Here is a 21,286-nt window from a genome sequence, read left to right as displayed (position 1 = left end):
AAGACTGATATGCATTTAATGTGCGGGATTGCAAACTACACCAATGGCTTTAGCGGAAGAAACAAACAAAGGTACATTAGTTTTATCTCTCTCATTAAGATAATGGTTCTGTATTCCTCGCATTTTTTTGAACTGGGATTTTTTTGCCAACGGATAAGAATAGATGTCAACCAGTCCTGTGGCATTTCATCTGCATTGTATATAGTGTTTAACATATCTTGTATGTCGTTAATATATTAATTTTCAAAAAGTTTAATAGTCTCAGCTTCCCCATTTGCTTTTATGTTCTTTAGCTGCTTTATTGCATGTATCATTTCCTACTTTATAATTGGTAAACCCTTCAATATCTATCTTTGTTTTCCTGTTGTTGCCCCGTTAGTGCTCATCAAACATTTCTTCCACGTATTCCTTTCATCTTTGAAGTTGAGCTCCTATGTCTGTTATTCACTTTTCTTTTCTATCTTCTATGATTCCATGGTGTTGCTGTTTTCGTATTCCTCTTGCCTGTTTTATGCAAGTTAAAGGTGTCATGTTTCCTTTCCAGTTCTTTGGCTTTATCAGGCAATAGATCAAGGCTTGCTTACTGTGGATTACGATACAAGAATAACATTTTTCAATTGGCTTTTGCAAAGAAACTGAATTTTCCATCATTTATACTGTTCACTGATGAATTGGGGCTTATACGAAATAGTATAATTACTTCCACAAAATAGATTAGTGGCGACAATGTATTTTATTTGTAAGGTTATTTAAAATAATTAAACAAAATTATAAACATACAGGTGTGGAGTAAATACCACATCTGTTGACCATATGAATCTTCGTAGGAGAATTGAAAATGGATTCAATCAGATTTGCAACATTATACCAGGTTTTTCCAAGAAACGAAGGAGATCCCTTAGAAGAGGTGCGGATTAGTGTGCTGACGCAAGTGGCAGTTACTTCGAGCATTTGCTTTGATCTATGAGCCCAAGCCGCTGTTGTAATGAAACAGAGTATTGAACAGTAAATTAAAATTGTTATTAAAGTAGCTTCTCAATTTGAACAAAATCACTTTGATGAGACAGGACAGGGTTAAAAGTATACATGGCCAAATTATTTTTTTCTGATCAACTATTAGAATTTCATATGCATGACAGATTTTCTTTAAATGCTCTTTTCTCGAAGCTTAAAAAATGGTTCAAGCATTTTGAAAGAGTATCTATTTTTAGAAAAAATTATTGCTTTCTCTGAAATACGCCTTTCCGTGCCAAATTCTGAAACAACAAACACGTTGTAGCAAAAAATATGAACCTGTGTCCATTTTTTTACCGTTTGCCAAATTTAATTATTTAGTGACAATTGGAACTATTATTGATAGAAATATAGTTTTTTTACTCAGGTTTATAAAATATCCTTTTTTTTTTAAATTCCCTATTTCACCAAATATTAACTTTTCAAATATAACATACTTATTTCTATTTTTTAAATATGGTCCTGGATGTCTGATTATGGGAATATGGTCTCGAATGATATTTTCTTAGAACATTAAATACACTAGAATAAACATTGGCTGTTTTGGATTGAGCATAACATCTACATAGGGGGCAGAGAGGATATTTTGTTGATAAGTATTCCATGTTGCCACTGATTACTCAATTTTAACAGACGAAAATAAAATGATATAATAAATTATTGTAATTAACAGAAACTGAATTGAATTCTTTATTATAAAGCAAAAGAAAAAGTGAAATTCATTTAATAACCAAAACTATTTTGCAGTGGCGAAGCGTACGAGTAGACAAGGTAGACATTGTCTACCCAAAATTATCACAACGTAGTCGCTACCCTTACTATTATTATATAGTATCTAAACATGATTAATCCGAAGGCGCACTCTTAAGGTAAAAATAAAGTATACGAATACAATTCAGACATTCATTAATTGTTTACAGCTCGTATACAATTAATGTATACGAGCCCCAGGAAGACACATTGATATTTTTGTCTTCCGAAATTTGGAGCATATAATCGAACCAAATACGCATCAAGCAGGCTACAGAGGTCCGGCCGCATCAGCATTCAGACAGATTCAGACAGATCAGATCAGCATTCAGACAGACGTATGCAAAATTTACTCGCGGGAAAGACATTCGAGCTTTTGTCTATCGAAGTCGACCAGCTATTTTATTATGCTGTTGAGGGTTACTGTTTATGTACACGCTTGATCTGGTCGGCCTCAATACATCTTTCGTTTTGTTTTTGTTTTGATAAATCTTCATTTGGTGGGGGCGCGTACTATAGTAATTTAATAAATAGTATTTTTATTTTTGGGTGTATAGAAAAAGTTTTTTTTAGTGGATATTTTAGTGGTTATTTATGAACGACTGCTCGATATTGGCAATTGTATTTTAGTTGTGTTTTTCTTGTAAGTAGTATTTATTTTTATCTATCTTTTTATGCTAGTAGTAATTATTTTTTTCTTTTTTATATCACTATATAATTTTTCTTTGTGAGTTCATATTTCATGCACATTCTCTATTTCATTAAAATGAATAAAATTGAATACACATTTTTTTCTAATTAACGATTCTTATTGTTTGTCTACCCGAAAAAAAAGTTTTTTCACGCTTCGCCACTGCTATTTTGTACTATATTTATGTTATTGTTATATTATTATAAATATTAATTATCAGTGATTAGTATCACTAGCAATTCATATTTTTAATTTCGATTCCTTAAATGACATAATTTCTACATAGAACGGCAATGATGTAAATTTCGCCCGAAAATATTCTCTCGATGAAGGTATTTGACAACTGCGCTCGCTGTTTACGTTTGGATGGTGTACCCAGAGTTGCCAACCGTACTATTATAAGAGTATGTATACTAGTATTAAACATTATGTACTATGACTACTATGTTACTATTCAAACCCCTAATAGAACGCCAAAAATACTATTATTTGTGCATATGCGTAAAAATCTTAAGAGAAATCGTAAGATTGTACGATATTAGCATTTTTTTCATGTTGAAAAAATAAACTGTACATTCAAAAATAAATAACAACTCTGAAAGCTAAAGAAAATGTAACCAACCCTTAAAGCAAAAGAATAATCATACAGGCCATAATATACAGCTATAGTGGTCATAACTATCTCCTTCTGGTACTATTCTTATGCGATAAACAAAGACATACATATGCTTAGCGAAGCCGCGAGTCTTTTATTGTAACAAATCCTTTTTTTATTTATATGATATAGGTAATTAGATATAGGTAAGTAGTAAGTATAATATAGGTGAGGGTATATTCCGTTTGTATCTTTGGTTAACTAATTTTTGACGTCTTTGGGGAAAAGCTAAATAACAGTATCTTATACCCAGTGAAAAAAGTACTATTATTTTATGGGAAGTACTGCATTATGCCCAACCTATAAGTTGGCACAACTGGTGAAAAAGTGTTGGCAACACTGGGTGTATCTTTCGTATAGTATTAGTCATGGGTATGAAGGTTGTATATGGCGGGGCGGAATAGTCTGCCAACCAAGATGGTCGACGGATTCTAATTGTCTAATTTTTGACCTATGTCAATATGACATTAATAACATTTTAACTGTCGCATTTGATGACCCAGCTGTCTTTTTTTAGGTTCCCTTGGTATGGAAATGTGGAAAACAAGCTAAGCCTTATGATTTTGGTCTAATTTAAAGTGTTTAACTAATTTTATAGCTTTTTAGGTTGATAAATTATTTAACGAGTGTGAGAACATCTCATCATTGCTGAGCAACACAGAGTAGAGGACAGGTAAACTATTTAAAATTTGCTTCCATACCTATGGTGCTTTATAATTATTGGTAAGTATCTATATCTAAATATCTTCAAAGTAGTTTAAAGTCCAGACATGAATGTCCTAAATATAAGCAATATCTTGAGAACTAAATTTAAATCAAATAATATTTTAGTGGATGTGTTAATTCTTGAAGAAAGTGATAAGGGATGTGTGAAATATGCAATATTAACATTTATTTTTCTTTCAAATTCAAAATTTCAACATTTTTAATAAAAAGTTTGTATTTTTAAACTGATAAGTATATTGTTAATTTTAAAGTAAAATTAAATTTCTTTTTAAATATGTATATCTCTCATCACTCTTCAGTTAACTAATCAGCTTCTGTAATTTTGCGAATAATTTCAAATATCGCGCAATAGATCAGGTTTAAATTTCCCGGCACACGCCACTCAAGATAGTCGCCGCCGTCCTTGTCATCAACGTCAATGGAATTTCTGTATGATCATTAGGGGCAACACGCATTTCTCTATATTTGTGTTCTGTGACATAAACAGTGTTTCCTTTTCCTGCTTAATTGGCCGGAGACGATTTTAAATTTAAACATGTTACAGTTCTAACACCTTAATAATTATTATGCATATGTGGATATGTAGAGCCGCGTATCCACTGGCATTACCATTTGTAGCAACATTTGTAAACGTTTGCGAATATTGATAAACGCTTGCAAAACAAAGTACCCACCGATAAGCACATGTTGTTTGAAATTGTTCACAAAGCAGTTGTGAGAGCGTTTGTCGCGTATCCAGGTCTTTTTTTATTTTGAGGAAATCCGAGAATAGAAAAATTGTAAAAATGGCCCCGTTAAGTAGAAAGAAACTTGCCGCCTGTGCAGCATTAGTATTTTGTGCACTAATAGAAAAAGAAAAGAAGAAAAAAAAGAAGGAAACATAGATCTTGGGTGTCTCATTTTTTAAAAAATAGAGTTTCTATGCAGCTGATTTCTGACATCAAAACTGACAGGAGTAGCTTATTCAAAAATTTTACTCGAGTTTCGCCAAGAGATTTTGATTTTCTGCTCTCAAGAATTTCTCCAGAAATATCTAAAATTGACACGAACTATCGAGAGTGCGTCTCTGCCGAAATTAGACTGGCCATCACACTTCGCTTTCTAACGACAGGAGATTCTTATGCCAGTCTTATGTACCTCTTCAGAGTTTCGAAGCAGCTCATTTCTAGAATAATTCTTGAAGTATGTGCCGCCATCATGAAAGCATTAGCGAGCTATGTAAATATCTATTTATCTACAAACGTAGAATATCGCGTCTTCACTGATATCAGGCAGAAATCCACAAACAAGTCAAATCCTTTGAAGTTACCAACTTTTCGCGGAACAGTGACAAACGCCTGCAAACGTTTGCAAATGTGAGTGACCGACGTATCCACCGGATAAACATCGTGTTTGTAAACGATTGCAAATGTTTCTAAACGTTCCATTTGTCAAGTGGATACGCGGCTTAGGACAATTGAAGGGTGGAAAAGCTAGAGAGCCTAAGTGCCAAAAACATAATTTTACAGGAGAGCGTGTTTTAATTTGTGGTACTTAGGTCGCCTAGCTTTGACGTGCTGAGAAGGTTTTAAATTAGAGGGCCTAAGTACCGTGTTATTATTGGGTATTTTAAACAACGGATTGTGAACAAAACTAAAAAACTTTATTTCTCGAAAATTTTAGTTAAAAAATAACATTCCGTATTAATACAAAGAAAAGAACCAAAACTTAAAATAAATGAACAAATTAAACTAGTTTGGAAGACATCTGTAGAATTCCTTATATTCTTCTTTACCAAGATACGGTACCATCTCCAATAAATTTTTCCTTTTATCTTGGTTTATTACTACTCCTTTAGGTTTTTCCAGGAATGTTGCTTCTTTTAAGTGTTGAAATGTCTTTCCTTTTTTAAATATTTTAATTTTATACCAGTTTTCGCATGTGCCATTTGACGTTTTCATTTCAATATATCCTTCCCGTAAAAGACTGTCAGAAATTCTAATTCCTGTGGCTTTAGAAATGTTCATATTTTTGGTATTTACAAGTGTATCAGTTGTTTGCTGAATTTCAAAAAAGTGCCCGACTGAATACATATCTATGACTTCAAATGGGTTATGGTATCTCGCCGTTTTTACAATATCGTGTAATTCTGAGGGGATAAAAGCTTTTGAATTTCGTTTTCTTTTCTCTATTACAGCGAAATCTCGATCACAGCTGAGAAAGCTGTGTCCACTGATAAGAAATTTGTGAGTAATTTCTTTAAATTGGCCATGAGCTACAAGCCAAATTAGCAAAAACAGCATCATGCGATTTTTATTCTGGCCAGTACAGTTATCTGACCAGATGATTAACCGTTCCTTGTAGCAGAAAGTATTAGGTTCGTTGAGTACTGTAAGAAGACAGGAGGCAATTTCGTCACCACCTCTGGAAGCTGTGGCCTCATGCCACATACACATGTAGGCCTTATTAATATTGCTAATGTGTACTGCCAAGTTATAACACGAAAGCTGTCTTTTATAAAACATGTCACTATGGGTTAATGTTGGAACGAACATAACCTGTTGCAAGTCTATAGAAATGACAGTAAACTGACTAGATGGCAAGGTTGAATTAGAAACATCATTATGCATATCTGCAAGAGCAGCTTAGTATTTGCTATGATGCAAAGCTAATTTCGTTTTGGCCTCAGAACTTTCGGAGTTATTCAAATTAATAAAACATGCCAAAAAATCGCACGTCTTGCATGTGTCGGTCCTTGGTCGATGAAACGACAGATTGGGGAACTTTGTCTTAAATATTCGACTATAATATTTGTATGTAACCACGGAATTTGGATATTTATCTTTGAATGCATGAAAAAGCCGGTTGATGTTAAGATCCGGACTAAGGTACTTTTTAGAAGACTGACTTCTTCCATAATGACTCTCCTCTGCCGGAATTGAGTTTATATGATTTATAACAGATAACTCATCCCTTTCAGTAAACTTTAGGTTTTTTACTCCCCTTTTTTCTTTAAAGATGTATTCCCCATTTTGCTTTCTTAAAACAAGATTGTGTACTCTCTTGTCGGACAAAGCGAATGTGTTACAAAATGTTTTTTTACATACGTGAAGTAATTTTCCTGCTTTATCTGGAATCTGGTAATAAACTGAACATTGCCTTCGACTCGCAGCTGGCGTGTCATAGTGGCCATGACGCCTTCTTTGAATTTCGGCTATTTGTATGATTCCCATTAGGTAGGTTCCTTGGTTTTTTTCATCAAGTGAATAGAAATCTTGGTGAAGCTTTAACCTTTGTTCAAAGGAAAGCACGCGGCAACTGTACTTGCATTTACAAGTTATCTACAAAAAAACAACCTTAAGTATCCAATGAAATGTATTAATCAATTATTTTAAGATCATTTAAATCAACAAAAACAATACTGATGTCAAAACTAGGTAGGTACCTAATACAAAGAATTGGTAATTTGGTCAATAAAATTAAGCCATTTAAAGTTAACTAAAAAGTTTTTGTGCGAATTACTCTCTTATAAACAAAAATGCTCAATCATTTTATACCAAAAGCATCTACACTATGTTGTACCTACCTATAAAGTTAAGAGGCGTGGTTTTTAACCAAGCAACATGCTGGTCGTGAAACGTTATTGATATTTCCGCGTTAAATTATTATTGGAAGCAATTCGACATAACCATAAACTTACCATTTCCGCTGGCAATGATTTTGCAGGCCGCAATCTGCCACTTTTAGTTTGATATTCCTTTCCACTGACTCTTCTTTTATTCCTGTCATTTTTCTTATTTATTTTAACCTCCATTTGCACGTTTTCTTCCATGGCAATACAAATTTAACGCAAACACGTTCGAAGCAGAAGGTAAACTGACAAATAAATAATAAGGAACAATGCGACAGGCGCCGCTGTTGGCACTTAGGCCCACAAGCTCGACCTGCCTTTCTGGAGATAGATCCTACGTTTATGTCATGCGTGTTTACTGGCGCTTTCAATGGTTATATGGACTTAGGTCGCTTATAGGACATCCATCCCAGTAAATAGGTCTGTTTTTTGCAAAAATGTTAATACTAAAATTTTTGGCACTTAGGCTCTCTAGCTTTTCCACCCTTCAATTGTAAGTCTTTTATTGTAACAAATACTTTATTTTATTTATATGATATAGTTAAGTAGTAAGGGTATATTCCGTTTGTATCTTTGGTTACTATAAATGGTAAAAACCTTTGTTTTTTTTACATCGCAACTTGTCTCATTTTTGACGTTCTTGGTAAAAGTTAAATAACAGTATACTTTTGCTGAAAAATTATAAAGAAATCTGAAGCGGGTCACATATATTGGAAAAAAGAAAATTTAAATCGTTCCCTTCACAGGCGAGTTAGGTGTCACCTTATAGCAGGTTATGTGTATGAGGTATCTATTGAGTATTGAATACCAACATTTTTTTCTCTTAATTTTTTTTTTGAAAATTTTTAATAAAAATATGTAATTAAGTATATTGTTAAAATCTGGCAAATTTCACGCTTAACCAGTAAACGCCTCAAAAATAATGTATATGAAGCTAGTATCCAGTCGATATCCAGCAACCAAAATGGAAAACGCAGCATCGTTTGCCAGGAACCTATTTATAGTCCGCGCCCGCTGTTATTTAATCGATATAATGCCCGTATCTCCTGCAATTCCCAAGGTATTTTAATAATTTTTTGACCAAATATGAACAATGAACAAACTAAATTGATTTATGGTGGTTACACACCTCTAAAAACTAAGGTTTTTTTGTGAAAATTAAATAAAGTCGAATGTTAAAGAAATGAAAAGGCTCTCAAAACTCCCAAAGGACTCCCATCATTAAATACCTAAATGTCTCTCTACCTTAAGCATGGAGTCTTGGAAAACCTTGTATGTATATACGAACCCCAACAAACCAAAACATTATGTATACATATTGTATACAAACTTAATAAAACAGAACTTCGTTTGAAGCTAAAAGGTTTTGCATTTCATTTTATTTAGGCACTGTAAATTCTGAAAAAAACGTACATGTTTCTAATAAAATACCTACCCTGTAAATGAACTGTATCCTTTATAGTTCACAATTCTAATGCAAATAACATAATATAATAAAATATTTGTGATTTGCGGTCTACAAATATTCAGATTATTATTTGATGGTGGATTAGTAGGTAACACCTTTTCAGGTAAATAATTTTTAAAAGGCAACCATCGACCTTTTTCAAGACAGGCTTTAACAAGATAAATTTAATGTATTTTTAAGAGCTTAAGAATATTCCTTTGTAAACCTACAGCAAGTAGCAACAAGTTGTTTCATTACCAGTAGAATAGTGGATACAAGTTTGTATTGGTCAATGGTATGTATTGTATTGGTTTAAATCGTCTTACCGGTAAATAAGTAAAACCGCCCCTATATTTATCTGGGTGAAGCACAAATCAGATAAAATTAATTAAAGCTTTATTGTTTAAAATACTATTATGTTGTTAACAAAAACAAATCTATAAGACAAATAATAAGTAAAATATTTAAGGCAATTGATTTTATAAATTTTGTAAGTATTCCTCTATTCTATAGTATAGTAAGGTTTTATCAATAAAATATGTTTAACAACCTTATTTTTAAAAAAATTGAGGACCAGTGGGCCTTATGAAGTTACTCAATGCTTGAATATTTTATTACTTTGTTAGAAAGTCGATTTTTTTTTATTTTTAAAATTTGATTTTTATAGAAAATCGTATCAAGTCAGAAAAGATGTGGGGATTGGTAAGTTTATGATATCTTTCTTCCAAGAGACTACACAAAAAACTAAACAAAAGTAAAAACTCCAAGTCAGGGTCTCATTAAACATATATATAATTTTAAAAAAAGCTAACGAAAAAGCTTTAAAAACAAAGGCTTAATATCAAATCAAGTCAAAATATGCTTTAATGTCCAAACAAAATATGCATTGTTGTTAACAAAGCCTAAGAAATACAGTTATAACTAAAATAAAATAAAATAAAGGTGTTCAAATAAAATAATATATAAAAATTAAATTTTTCTAGTTAATATATACAACAAAAAATCAAGCTAAAAATAGCCAGCCATAAAAAAACAGGTAAAACCATCACCAGAGTGAAGGGTCATAAAATATACATACTTACAAAAAATACTTGTAAAAATTTTAGTTCCATAAAACAATAAAATCATAATACAAAAATAATAAAAAAATAATGCATGAATACATTGAAATAAAGATAATAAAATTAAATTTAAAAGATGTGAATTGCAAACCTATTTAATAATTTGTACTAAAATACTTCAGAAAAATGTCTTGTGTGTGTTTCTGTGAGCCCTTTTTTTAACAAAAAAGCTTTGGTAGAGCGCCTAAATTCCAAGCTGTTGTTACTTTGGCGTATGGATAAGGGTAGATGATTGAACATTTTCTTTCCATTATACACCACTGATTTTTTTACTTGTTCAGACCGGGGGATTGGCAATCTGATATAAGAGGCATACCGGGTATTATAACCTATATTCTCCACATTTAGTTCACCCGAGAGTTCACCAATATGTTTTTTTAAAAATCAGGCAGACTGTTTCTAAAATAAAAATACAGTACAAAGTAAGAATTTTGTGCCTGACAAATAAAGGACGACAAGTCTCACGAGGACCGACCGTAAATAAATATCTAATAGCCCTCTTTTGCAACATAAATACCTTATTAAAGACATACTGAGAGCATGATCCCCAAAAACAAATACCATAAGGAAGATGGGATTCCATTAAAGAAAAATATGAAACTCTAGCCACTGAGCTGTTTAGAGTGGCTAGAGTTTTGTTTAGAGTGGCTAGCTGTTCTGAGCTGTGCAAATTATTCACAATGACACGAAGAGCATAACAGCCAGATGAAATTTTATTACATAATGTGCTTATATGATTTTCAAATTTTAACCCAGAATCAATATACAACCCAAGAAATTTGCTCACATTAGCAGACAATACTATATTATTACTTAAAATCTTTTGCCACAGAATGGTGGTATCGTCTGCAAAGATGGTAAAATGCCCAATTATTGAAATATGAGGCAAATCATTAACATAGATTAAGAATAAGAGAGGTCCCAAAACTGATCCTTAGGGACACCTATGCTAGTCTTCATTTCATTGGAGCTTTGGCCCTGAAAGTTAACAGTTTGCACTCTTACATCAAATATGAGTGGAACCGCTCCAGGACCATTCCCCTGAATTCATCAGCCTCCAATTTACTCAACACTATACAGTGGTTGACGCAGTCAAAGGCTTTAGACAAGTCACAGAAAACTGCGGCAGCACAATCACCATTGTTTAGTCCAAGATATCAGTCGTGCTTAGAGATGCCTGAAAGCCAAACTGCTGTACACTTATAAGGTTGTGCATATTTAAAAATGAAAGGACCCTACTTTTAATAAGTTTTTCCACAATTTTTGACAAAGTTGGTAAAAGAGATATTGGTCGAAAGCTTGAAGGATTATTTACATCTCCATCTTTGTATAAAGGGATAACACAAGCTTTTTTTAAACAAGAAGGGAAGGTACCTGTTAAAAATGAAGAATTAATAGCTTCGGCCAAAACCTCCAAAGCTGTGTCTGGGAGAGCTAACAGCACTCTCAATCAGACATCATCATACCCAGAAGAATTTTTATTTTTAATTTGTCCAAATAATTCCTGAATTTCTAATGATGAAACCGGAGCAAAAAAGAAAGCATCCGAAACAGACAAATGATCCAAGTATTCCCGAAAATCCACATGATCAGTGCAAGTATCATAATTCATGTTATGTCCAATATTGCAGTAGAACTCATTTATCTGGCTAGCATCAAGGATTGAAGTCTGAGATGATGAGTTGGTTTTGCATCTTAATTTGTTGACTATTCTCCAGGACTCCTTTGATCTATTTTTTGAATTTAAAATACTCTATTGATAGTAATTATATTTGGCAGATTTTATGACTTTCCTATAAATTTTCCGATATTTATTATGAAATGATATAAACTGTACATTTTGAGAGAAATACTTTTTTATATAATGTAATGCCTTCATATTTTTACTGGATGTTTTTATACCTCTTGTAATCCAAGGTTTCTTTTCTTTATATTTCATAACTGTTATGGAAAAAGAATCATTAAATAATACACATATTGTGGAGTATTGTGGAATTTCTGAAGTGGATCATCAAGATAAATAGGAATGTTTCTCCAAAAACACCATATCTTAAGTAGGAATAAAAAAGTAGAAGATTTTTTTTCACTCATTTATTTTCACTTTCTTTCAAAACTTTTCCAGTGTAGTCTTAAATAAAATAATGGAAACAAGGGTGGATCAGAAGCTTATTTGCTAAATTTGATATTGATTTTGGTTATTTGGTCCAATATACAACATTTGGATCAAACAACCCGAGTGTTGACGTCATAAATGTGATTAGTATTATATTTTATATATTTCCACCGCATTCCATCCGACTAGTAAGAATATCTCCCATTTGGATACTAAAGTCAGGGGGACCAAAGAGATTACAATACCTTTAATTTTAGTCAATTAGTTAAGGATCCAACCAATGAACTCCCACAGTGAAAAACAGAACTCCAGCAGTAAAGCCATGATAACTTTAAAAAAGCAATTTTTTTTTTCCTTTTTATTTTCTTACATTGACATGAAACCTTATCATTTTCTTTAATGGACTCCTTAAGTTGTGCAAAGTCTACATCCACTCCCTAGTTATCCTAAAGGAAATAATAAACCGTAGGCTAGGTGTAACTAAAAGCTAGGTGACTGATAGCTTACATAAAACATGTTGGTATTTAACTAATCGGCTCCGACTACCCTCCTTCTACGAATAAATATATGACTATGTTCGATATCTGAAATGAGTCTTTTCAGTCGAAACCAAAAAGTTTTGCACGTAATAGGTGGCCCATTTAGCATTTGGAATTTGAGCCGGATGTTATTTTAACTATGGCCACTCACATGTTAGAATTTTTATGTCAAAAATATAGTCAAAGGTTGTACATGTATAACGATATATGTATAACTATACAGGGTGTCCAGTATGTTCAAATTTTGGGAGCATAAAGTACGCTTCATTTTAAGTTAAAAAAAACGCAAAACTTGTAGGTCTTTATTTGTTTCAAAGTTACACGCCCATGAATGTTATTAGAAGATAATACTAAAAATTAATTTGTAAAATAAATAAAAAATGATTTTATTAAAAAAAGGTTAATTGATAATATTTTCAAATTGATCACCTCCTTGTTGAATGCAGGCTTGTGCCCGTAAGCCAACAGATGACGTAGTTATCCGCATTTGACCCTTGTTTTGTCTTATTTATTTAGCAGCTTGCTGAATATAGTAACTCCAATATATCCAATAACTCTTCCCTTGTATTTGAAATGTGCGCATAGACCAAATCTTTCATGTACCCCCATAAATAAAAATCAAGCGGATTGTGATAGGGTGATCTAGGTGGCCAGGCAACAAGACCACCTCGACCAATCTATCTTGGATAGTTGGCCGTAACCCAGTTTCGGACAGCAATTCCGAAATGTGGTAGAGCTCCATCCATTTGGAACCACATGTGTAGACGAATATTTAGTGCGACATCCTCCTAAAGTCCTTGAAGTTCTTCCATAAGAAACTGAAGGTAACTGTCCGCATTCAACCTTGCAGGAAGCAGAACAGGACCAATCAACAAGTCATCGATTAAAGCAGTCCAAACGTTTACAGAAAATTCATGTTGAAAATTACAAGGACGTAGAGCTTTTGGATTTTCTGATTCCCACCTATGCAGGTTTCTCAGATTTGGAATACCACGCCTTGTAAATGTCGCTTTATCTGTCCACAGGACTGTTCTGCAGAAATGAACATTAATAAGGGACTATCTTAATATCCATTTAGAATAAACTAGACGAGGATAGTGATCTTCCTCAATTAAACCTTGTACGGATGTAAGCTTTCACGTTTTAAAATTCGCCAAACAGTCATTCGCGGTACTCCGACTTGTGTAGAGATTCGATGTACATTGATAGTTGGATCTCTTGCAATATTATCTAATACTCTTTGAACCAAGTCTGCTGGCAAGTTCACTCCCCGATCGAAATAATAATCACGCAGTCTGCATTCCTGAAATTGTCTGTGTACTTTCAGGAATATTCTGTAATAAGGAATACGCCTATTTGGAAACCGATGTTCATATTCGATAACTGCGTGACGAGCACTGCCGTTACAGTAGCCATACAAAATGCATGTCTGCGTATTCTTGAAAAGAAAATCGGTAGGGCATTTGGATGGTGTTACCGTCACTCACTAAGAAACCAGGAATAACTGCCTTGTTTACCATAAAACAATTTCGTTGGTATTTATTGTGATCTCCAAAAAAAAAATATAGTAGTTTTTATTTACTTTAGGAATTTATTTTTAGTATAACTCTAATAACATTCATGAGTGAGTAATATTTGTTTTAAAGTTACTCACTCATGAATGTGATGGACCTACAAGTTTTGCGTTTTTTTACTTAAAATGAAGCGTACTTTATGCCCCTAAAATTTGAACATAACGATACGGGACATCTTGTATAGTTATACGAAATGAGACGATATAGTTATACGAAATGAAACGCTATACTCTCGAGCAAAATTGGGAAATATTAAAAACTTTCTTCCAAAGTAGAGAGTTTTCAAGCCAAACCGTAAGAAATTAAAAAAAAAAATCGACAGAAATGATTGGCCTTCAAGTCAGTTTGTGCACGAGAACATCTATCGACCGCAACTCGTCATCGTTCTTAGCAATTAAATATTTCTCGCACTTCTCTGAGGCGAATTTTGCATAAAAAGTTCAGTAAGAAGGACTACAAAATCCAATTGGTGCAGGAACTGAAGTGTGATGACCATCCGGCACGTTTTCGATTTGCCCAATGGGTTTAATAAATGGGTCAATAAGAGACTTTCTGTTGTATTTAGAATATGAATTAAATGAAGCTCTTAGTCAAAAACAAAAGACAATTTTAATGGGCAATCTGCAAATTGATTTATTAACAGAAGAGTTTGGCGCAAAAACTCTCGACATATTATTCAGGCTGCAGGCTTTAAACAAATTGTCTCTCAGACAACTGGAGTTACAAATACCTCCGCAACTTTAATATATCATAAAATAAGTAACGATTATAATTTATCTGAGACCTCACGAATATTTCCTTCGATCACTGACCATCAAATAATTGGTGCTCATCTGACCTTAGCTAAAACCAGACCTTTAACGACTAAAACGTCATGCTACCGAAATTTAAATCAAGAAAAACATAAATAAAATTATTGAGGCTTTGGTGGGACAAGATTGGAATTACTATTCTACAGATGTTAATGTGATTTATAACGACTTTTTGACCATCATACAGCGTGTCGTAGATAAATATGCTCCACTTCAATAAAGAAAAAGTAAATCTAAAAGATATCGGTGGATAACAGATAAAGTAAAATAAAGCGCGAAATATTAGAGATAACGCATATAAAAAATTTTCACTAGATTGGAAAATGACTGGGTTAACTATAAAAAAGAAAGAAATAATGTGGTTTCTGTTTTAAAAAATGAAAAGGAAAAATATTTTAACTAAAACATTGATGAGTGCAAAGGAAACTCTAAAAAGATGTGGTCCACTTTAAAGTCACTAGCTGGTAGTGGGAATAAATCTGCAGATTATTCAACACTTGATTTTGGTCAATATTCTAATAGTGTGACTAACAACTAAACAACTTTTATGCTGACAGTTTGCAAGAAATATCCAAAAACATTAACTAAAACAATGGAAATCAAACACTAATAGAGTGGAGTGTACTTTCTTAAAGTTTTAAACCTTCACGTTGTCTCAACTCAGAAAACTAGTATATAATCTTAAAAACAAAAGCACTAGTGACAATAATCTGTCAATAAAACTAGTTAAGGACCAGTTTTGTGTCGTGGGCTACCCACTTCTATACCTAGTGAATACGTCAATAAAAACGGGAAATTTTCCAGATAAATTGAAGTAGTGCCATAGTTCCTATAACCAAGGTTTCAAAACCGTGTACAGTCAGTGACCTCCGTCCTATCAACTTATTACTAGTTGTGGATAAAATTCATGAGACCGTTGTTTGTGGAAGTTAAAGGACAATTTTGAGGCTAACTGTTTATTATATGAAGGAGAATCGGGATTTAGGAGCCAACATTCATGTGAACCAGCCTACAGTATGTGTGTGCAAATTGGAGAAGATTGATTTCGGAGTCTAAGGTAATCCTAAGTGTTTTTGTAGACTTAAAGCGCGCATTTGAAACTATAGACAGAAATGCACCTATTGAAAAGCTTAAACTTTATGGTCTAAGTGGTGTGTCTCTAAACTGGATAAAAATTTCTTGTCGCGTAGCTCTCACTGTACTAGGGTTAATAATAAAAAAATCATCGTTAAGGGAAAGTGTATGGGGTGTCCCACAAGGAAGGGCGCTAGGGCCACTATTATTCATTATTTATGTACATGACATTCATCTCTGCCTAAAAAAATGTTTTATAAGTCTGTTTGCCGATGACACTCAGATATTAGTTTCAGGTACGAATTTCTTAGAAATAACAAAATCTCTAAACGATGAACTTCAAATTTTATATGAGTGCCTGTGTCAAAATAAACATTAAATAGTTTAAAAACAAAATGTATGGTAATCGGGTCTAAAACATTGTGTCAAAATTATTGTGCGTTGGGTCAAAAGATTAATATAAATGGAGAGGATATTGCTTTTGTGTCTAGTATTAAGTATTTAGGTGTAATGTTAGACCCACAACTAACATTCAGTAATCATGTTGTTCCCAACATAATTACTGAATGATGTAAATGTTAGTTTATAATACTATTGTTTTTCCCCATTTTTCATATGCTCTTTGTTAATATCATGCACAAAAAAAGATATTCATAGATTACAACTACAATAAAATAAAGTTATGCGCATTTTATTAAATTGTGATAAATATATGTACATCTATTCAAAGCATGTTGACTACTTTAGGCTGGCTAGATGTTAAGCAATGCATTGAAAAGGCAAATTATATTTGAATCTTTAAAATTGTGAATAACTTACAACCAGCCTATTTTAAGTCATATCTAATAACTAGAGAGAACTTTCATGATCATAATTTGAAGTCAAATAATCAATTTAAATCCCCAGCGTAAGGACGACAGCTTTACAGAAATCGTTGTATTACCGTGAAATTCAATCTTATAATTCCTTGCCGAATGGGTGAAAATGCAGATTCACTAAAGAGTTTAATAAAAATCTTATGGTGGAACTAACTACTAGTTATAATTACATTAAGTATAGGTATTATTATTATGTAATAGCTTTAAGCTAGCCAAGTGCTAAATAAACGTTTTATTTTTATATATATATTTTTTTAAGATCTTTTGGCCGAAGATGAGCATTTTTTACCGAAAAATCATGTTTTCGGTAAAAGCTCATTTTCACCTCGGAGACTATGTCAACAAGCAGAATTGTTGGATGGGGCTCGCAAAATCGTGCCCAATGAAAAGCCATTGCATCCACAAGTCACTGTTTGGTGTGGTTTTTGGTCTGACAGCATCATCAGCCATGTTTCTTCAAAAATGCCCAAGGAGCTGCCATTCCCGTGAATGGCGAGCGTTACCGAGCAACGCTTAAGGAATTTTTGTTTCCAAAAATTCAAGAGGATGGCAATTGGTATCAAAAGAAAGGAGCAACTTGCCACACCAACAACAGTTGAACTTTTGAGCCCATGGGACTAGTTTAGACTGTGGAGAAACAATTGAATACTTGAAACGCAAAATCGGAATTGCTATTAGTGAGATTCAAGCCGAAACAATCGAAAAAGTACTGGAAAATTGGATTGATCAAATGGGCTATTGTAAGGCCACATGTCGATATAATTTTTTATTCTTAAATTAAAAGAACTATCTTTTCAATAAAATCGGAATCTTGACAAAATATTTATTAGTTGCTTGCAATATTAATGAAATTTATATTCAAATAAATAAATTAATATGTGTGCTCTTTCTAATTTTCCAAAGGGACAAATTTTCGCAATGTTGACGTCACGTTTGCCTGGAAAGACACAAATTTTCCACAAGTAAGTGATGGGACCCCAAAGTGTGCATTCGATTTCTTTACAGCGATTTTCTACTAGAGCTTTTTCTAGACAAAATTTTTCGTGACAAAAATAATTCAATACGAGTACATCAAATACTGATATAGCAAAAATTAAAAATAGAAAAGCTCTTATTGCAAGCCACTTATTACTTGCAACACCCGCGATATTTTATAACATAATGCGAAAACTTTTGTAATATGAGGCAATAGCCTTCTTAGCAATAGCAATCGCCTTCCCTAATTTAAATATTGTAACAAATTACGGTTTATCTATTGTAAAGTTTAATTTTATTAAAAAATTTCATATTTATTAAATTTTTTAGTAATTGTTTTGCAAAAATTGCAATAATTTGCTAAATATCTACTTAAAGATTATGTAAACTTTTGGTTAAAAAATTTGCTCATGTCGAAAAATCGTTAAAAATATCGCGGATATTCGGAACGTCCTAATAAAATTTCAATGAATCACTGTATGAATATGAGATTATGTAAATAAAATTTCTATATGGCTGAGGTGAGATGTCAAAGTAAATATACATAGCAAAGCGTAAAAAGATAACTCGTGACTGCAGTCAACCGATCGCATCGCCTTTTATAGTAAAATTTTATTAGTACATTAAATCAATCAAAATAAAAAAAATATATTTATACCTATGCAGCCTTTGTTTTTTGTCAGTCTTTAGTCGGCCATAAGAAAAATATAATAACGAAAATGTGTACAGTCTCTTTCTTGCCATTTCTTTTGGAAAAGAAATGGCAAGAAAGAGACTTCTTGGAAAGTTTTTTGAATTTGACTTTCTGGCTAGACGTACAGATAAGTTAATTTTAAGTCTATTAGTTACGACTCCTGCTAGGAGGGACCTTGGTGTGGATTGATTGGTAGTCATCTGCTGAGACTGAGTGGAATTTTCGGTTAGCGAGGAAAGAGGCGAGGCGACCAGCCAGATCAGGTGTCAGATGGGGGAAGTAGAGGGAGATTAGCTTTAGGATCAATTCATCGTGCCATATCTTGTCGAAAACTTTACTGATAGTCCAAGATCTCAGGCCCCCCAGACGTTACTTATTTTCTCCCGCTCGAAATTTTCAGAATATATACAGTAGTATATGTCTAAGGACACATGCATGCATAGCTTAAGTACGAGGTCCTTTTACAGGTAACAGGTAAGAAAGGGACGTGAGAATATGACTTTCCTTACTACATTCTTCTTGCTGGTTTTTGGATATGTTTTACAAAATACTGCAAAAAAATCATTATCCAATATTGCCAGACACTTCCTGTCAGCGGTAACTTCCGCCAGACGCTTTAAAGTTGCACTAAAATTATTTTTATCTTACTTATTTTCTTACTTTTAATTTTTATATGTGACATTCAGGGGACCATTTTAATAACTTTTGTATGCAGTCAGACCAACCTCCGTGAGTCAATCATCCCCCCAGACACCATTAATGTTATGCTGTGTGTGTGAGCGCGACAGCATTATCCATGCCCTGGAGTGCGAGCGAGATAGTTGGTCGGATATATGAGATGGCTTTATGAAATCAAAGTGGTTAATGGTTTTGATGAATATCAAAATAATAATTTTGCATTATTTCCATAAAAATTGTATATATATAAATAAATTTCGTGAAATCATTACTCAATATTCAATAAAATAAAAAAAATAAAACATCTAATTTTTGTCCTGATTGTCTCATTCTTGGCAAAGAAATGATCGAAGTCAAAAGGCTTAAATTCTTGTCAATAATAATAAAAAAAGTTTTTAAAATCTATTTAAATATGGATTTCAAATTTTTAATGCTCGTCAACAAACTCAGTACACACCAAAGGATTTAATATAAAGTTATACAGATATATATTGAATTTTATTAGGCTTAAATGCTGAAACGATAAGTTTTTTATTTAATACTTAATGTTTTTTTAATAGTAATTAATTTAATCAAATTATATTTCATTAGTTTTTTCCAAGATTAAGTACAAAAAATTATCAGTATCAAAATATTTTTTATTTGTATTTTATTGACATCTAATATTCGCTGTCAGGTAATTGTTGGTAACTGTACAGCATGGCTGACATCCAAATCGTATCAATTGAGTTATATAATGGTAAATTAACAGGTTGTACATATTCAGCTTTGTGGACTGACGATTGCAGAACATCCATCATCTTCGGTTTTTTTTGGATATGAAAATTATTTTAAAGATATAGTCTCAAAAGCCCTACGTCTCCTTGTCTTCGGGTTGCAGTCTTCTTCACCATTGACAGAAGATACATTTAATTCTTCTGATTCATCGGGAATATCCAAATCAAAATTTTGATATATGATCCCGACAGTATCATGAAGCCTATCCTTGCCACTTTTTGTTTCCACGAACCGATCCAAATTATCGTAAGCAATACCAGTGCAGAGATGTGGAGATTTTTCTATTGTTTCAGGACACAAATTTGATTTTTCAATTGAAGTATACATAGCTTCTGTTTGTAGCTCTTCAATTGCTGGATAGCTAATACAGTTTTATAAGATATATATGTGGATAATGTCCACAATTTTTCGACTGCTGGTCAAGCTTTTTAAAACTATTCCTAGAATAATATGTTTTGACATTTTAACCTTTCTATGATGTACACTGTATATAACATTTTCACAAAAAGTTTTAACGTGACGAATGCATTTTGGATTTTCTTTTTGCTTTCAACTGTTCCCTGCTAATAAATGGAATAAAATTCTAATAAATTTTCAGGCACTGATGCATCTCCTGTTAGTAAATCTTTTGCTAATATTCTTTTAGGTAATTTTTTTTCTCAATTTGCATAATTGATTTTCTTAACAGTAAAGCAGCTTTTAATAAAATGTTTTCATCTTTTAGATGTTTAACTGATTCTTCATCAATGCTTAGTATACTTTTTGGAGTTAGAATTTTTTTATTTTGCAGGGACAGAAATTATATTTCTTTACCGAACTCTTTAACTAATTTCATTTCTAATACATGTGGTGTAAAATTCTTTGTCTTTCCTGCTGCATATTTATTATCACTGTCTTCAAGCAACTGCATAAAATACTTATGAAGATAGGTTTAAAAATAGCATCGTCCTTTACCTATAACATTCTCTCTGATAAAAGCACACATATTATCAAAACCAATTTTATTTTGCTCGCGTACATCATGCCAAGTACTTTTATTTTTTTTTAGTAAGTGACAGTTTATAAAAAAATCCAATTTACAAATTTTATGATAACAGACAGGTAATGTAGAATGCGGATAACTATTTAGTTTGTTAATTAACTCATTTGAATCTCCAG

At 32.6% G+C, this 21,286-nt stretch overlaps 1 long non-coding RNA gene across 1 annotated transcript; it reads left to right on the top strand.

Annotated features, from left to right (window-relative positions):
• The first annotated feature begins 3,716 nt into the window (after positions 1–3,716).
• LOC126736823 (uncharacterized) lies at positions 3,717–17,885 on the top strand. The gene is made up of 2 exons (XR_007660789.1): positions 3,717–3,833; positions 17,264–17,885. It is a non-coding gene; the product is annotated as an uncharacterized LOC126736823 (long non-coding RNA).
• Positions 17,886–21,286: the final 3,401 nt, after the last annotated feature.

The sequence above is a fragment of the Anthonomus grandis genome, chromosome 5, assembly GCF_022605725.1.
Source record: "Anthonomus grandis grandis chromosome 5, icAntGran1.3, whole genome shotgun sequence".
NCBI classification, from domain to species: domain Eukaryota; kingdom Metazoa; phylum Arthropoda; class Insecta; order Coleoptera; family Curculionidae; genus Anthonomus; species Anthonomus grandis.
This window is presented reverse-complemented; position numbering and strand designations above follow the sequence as displayed.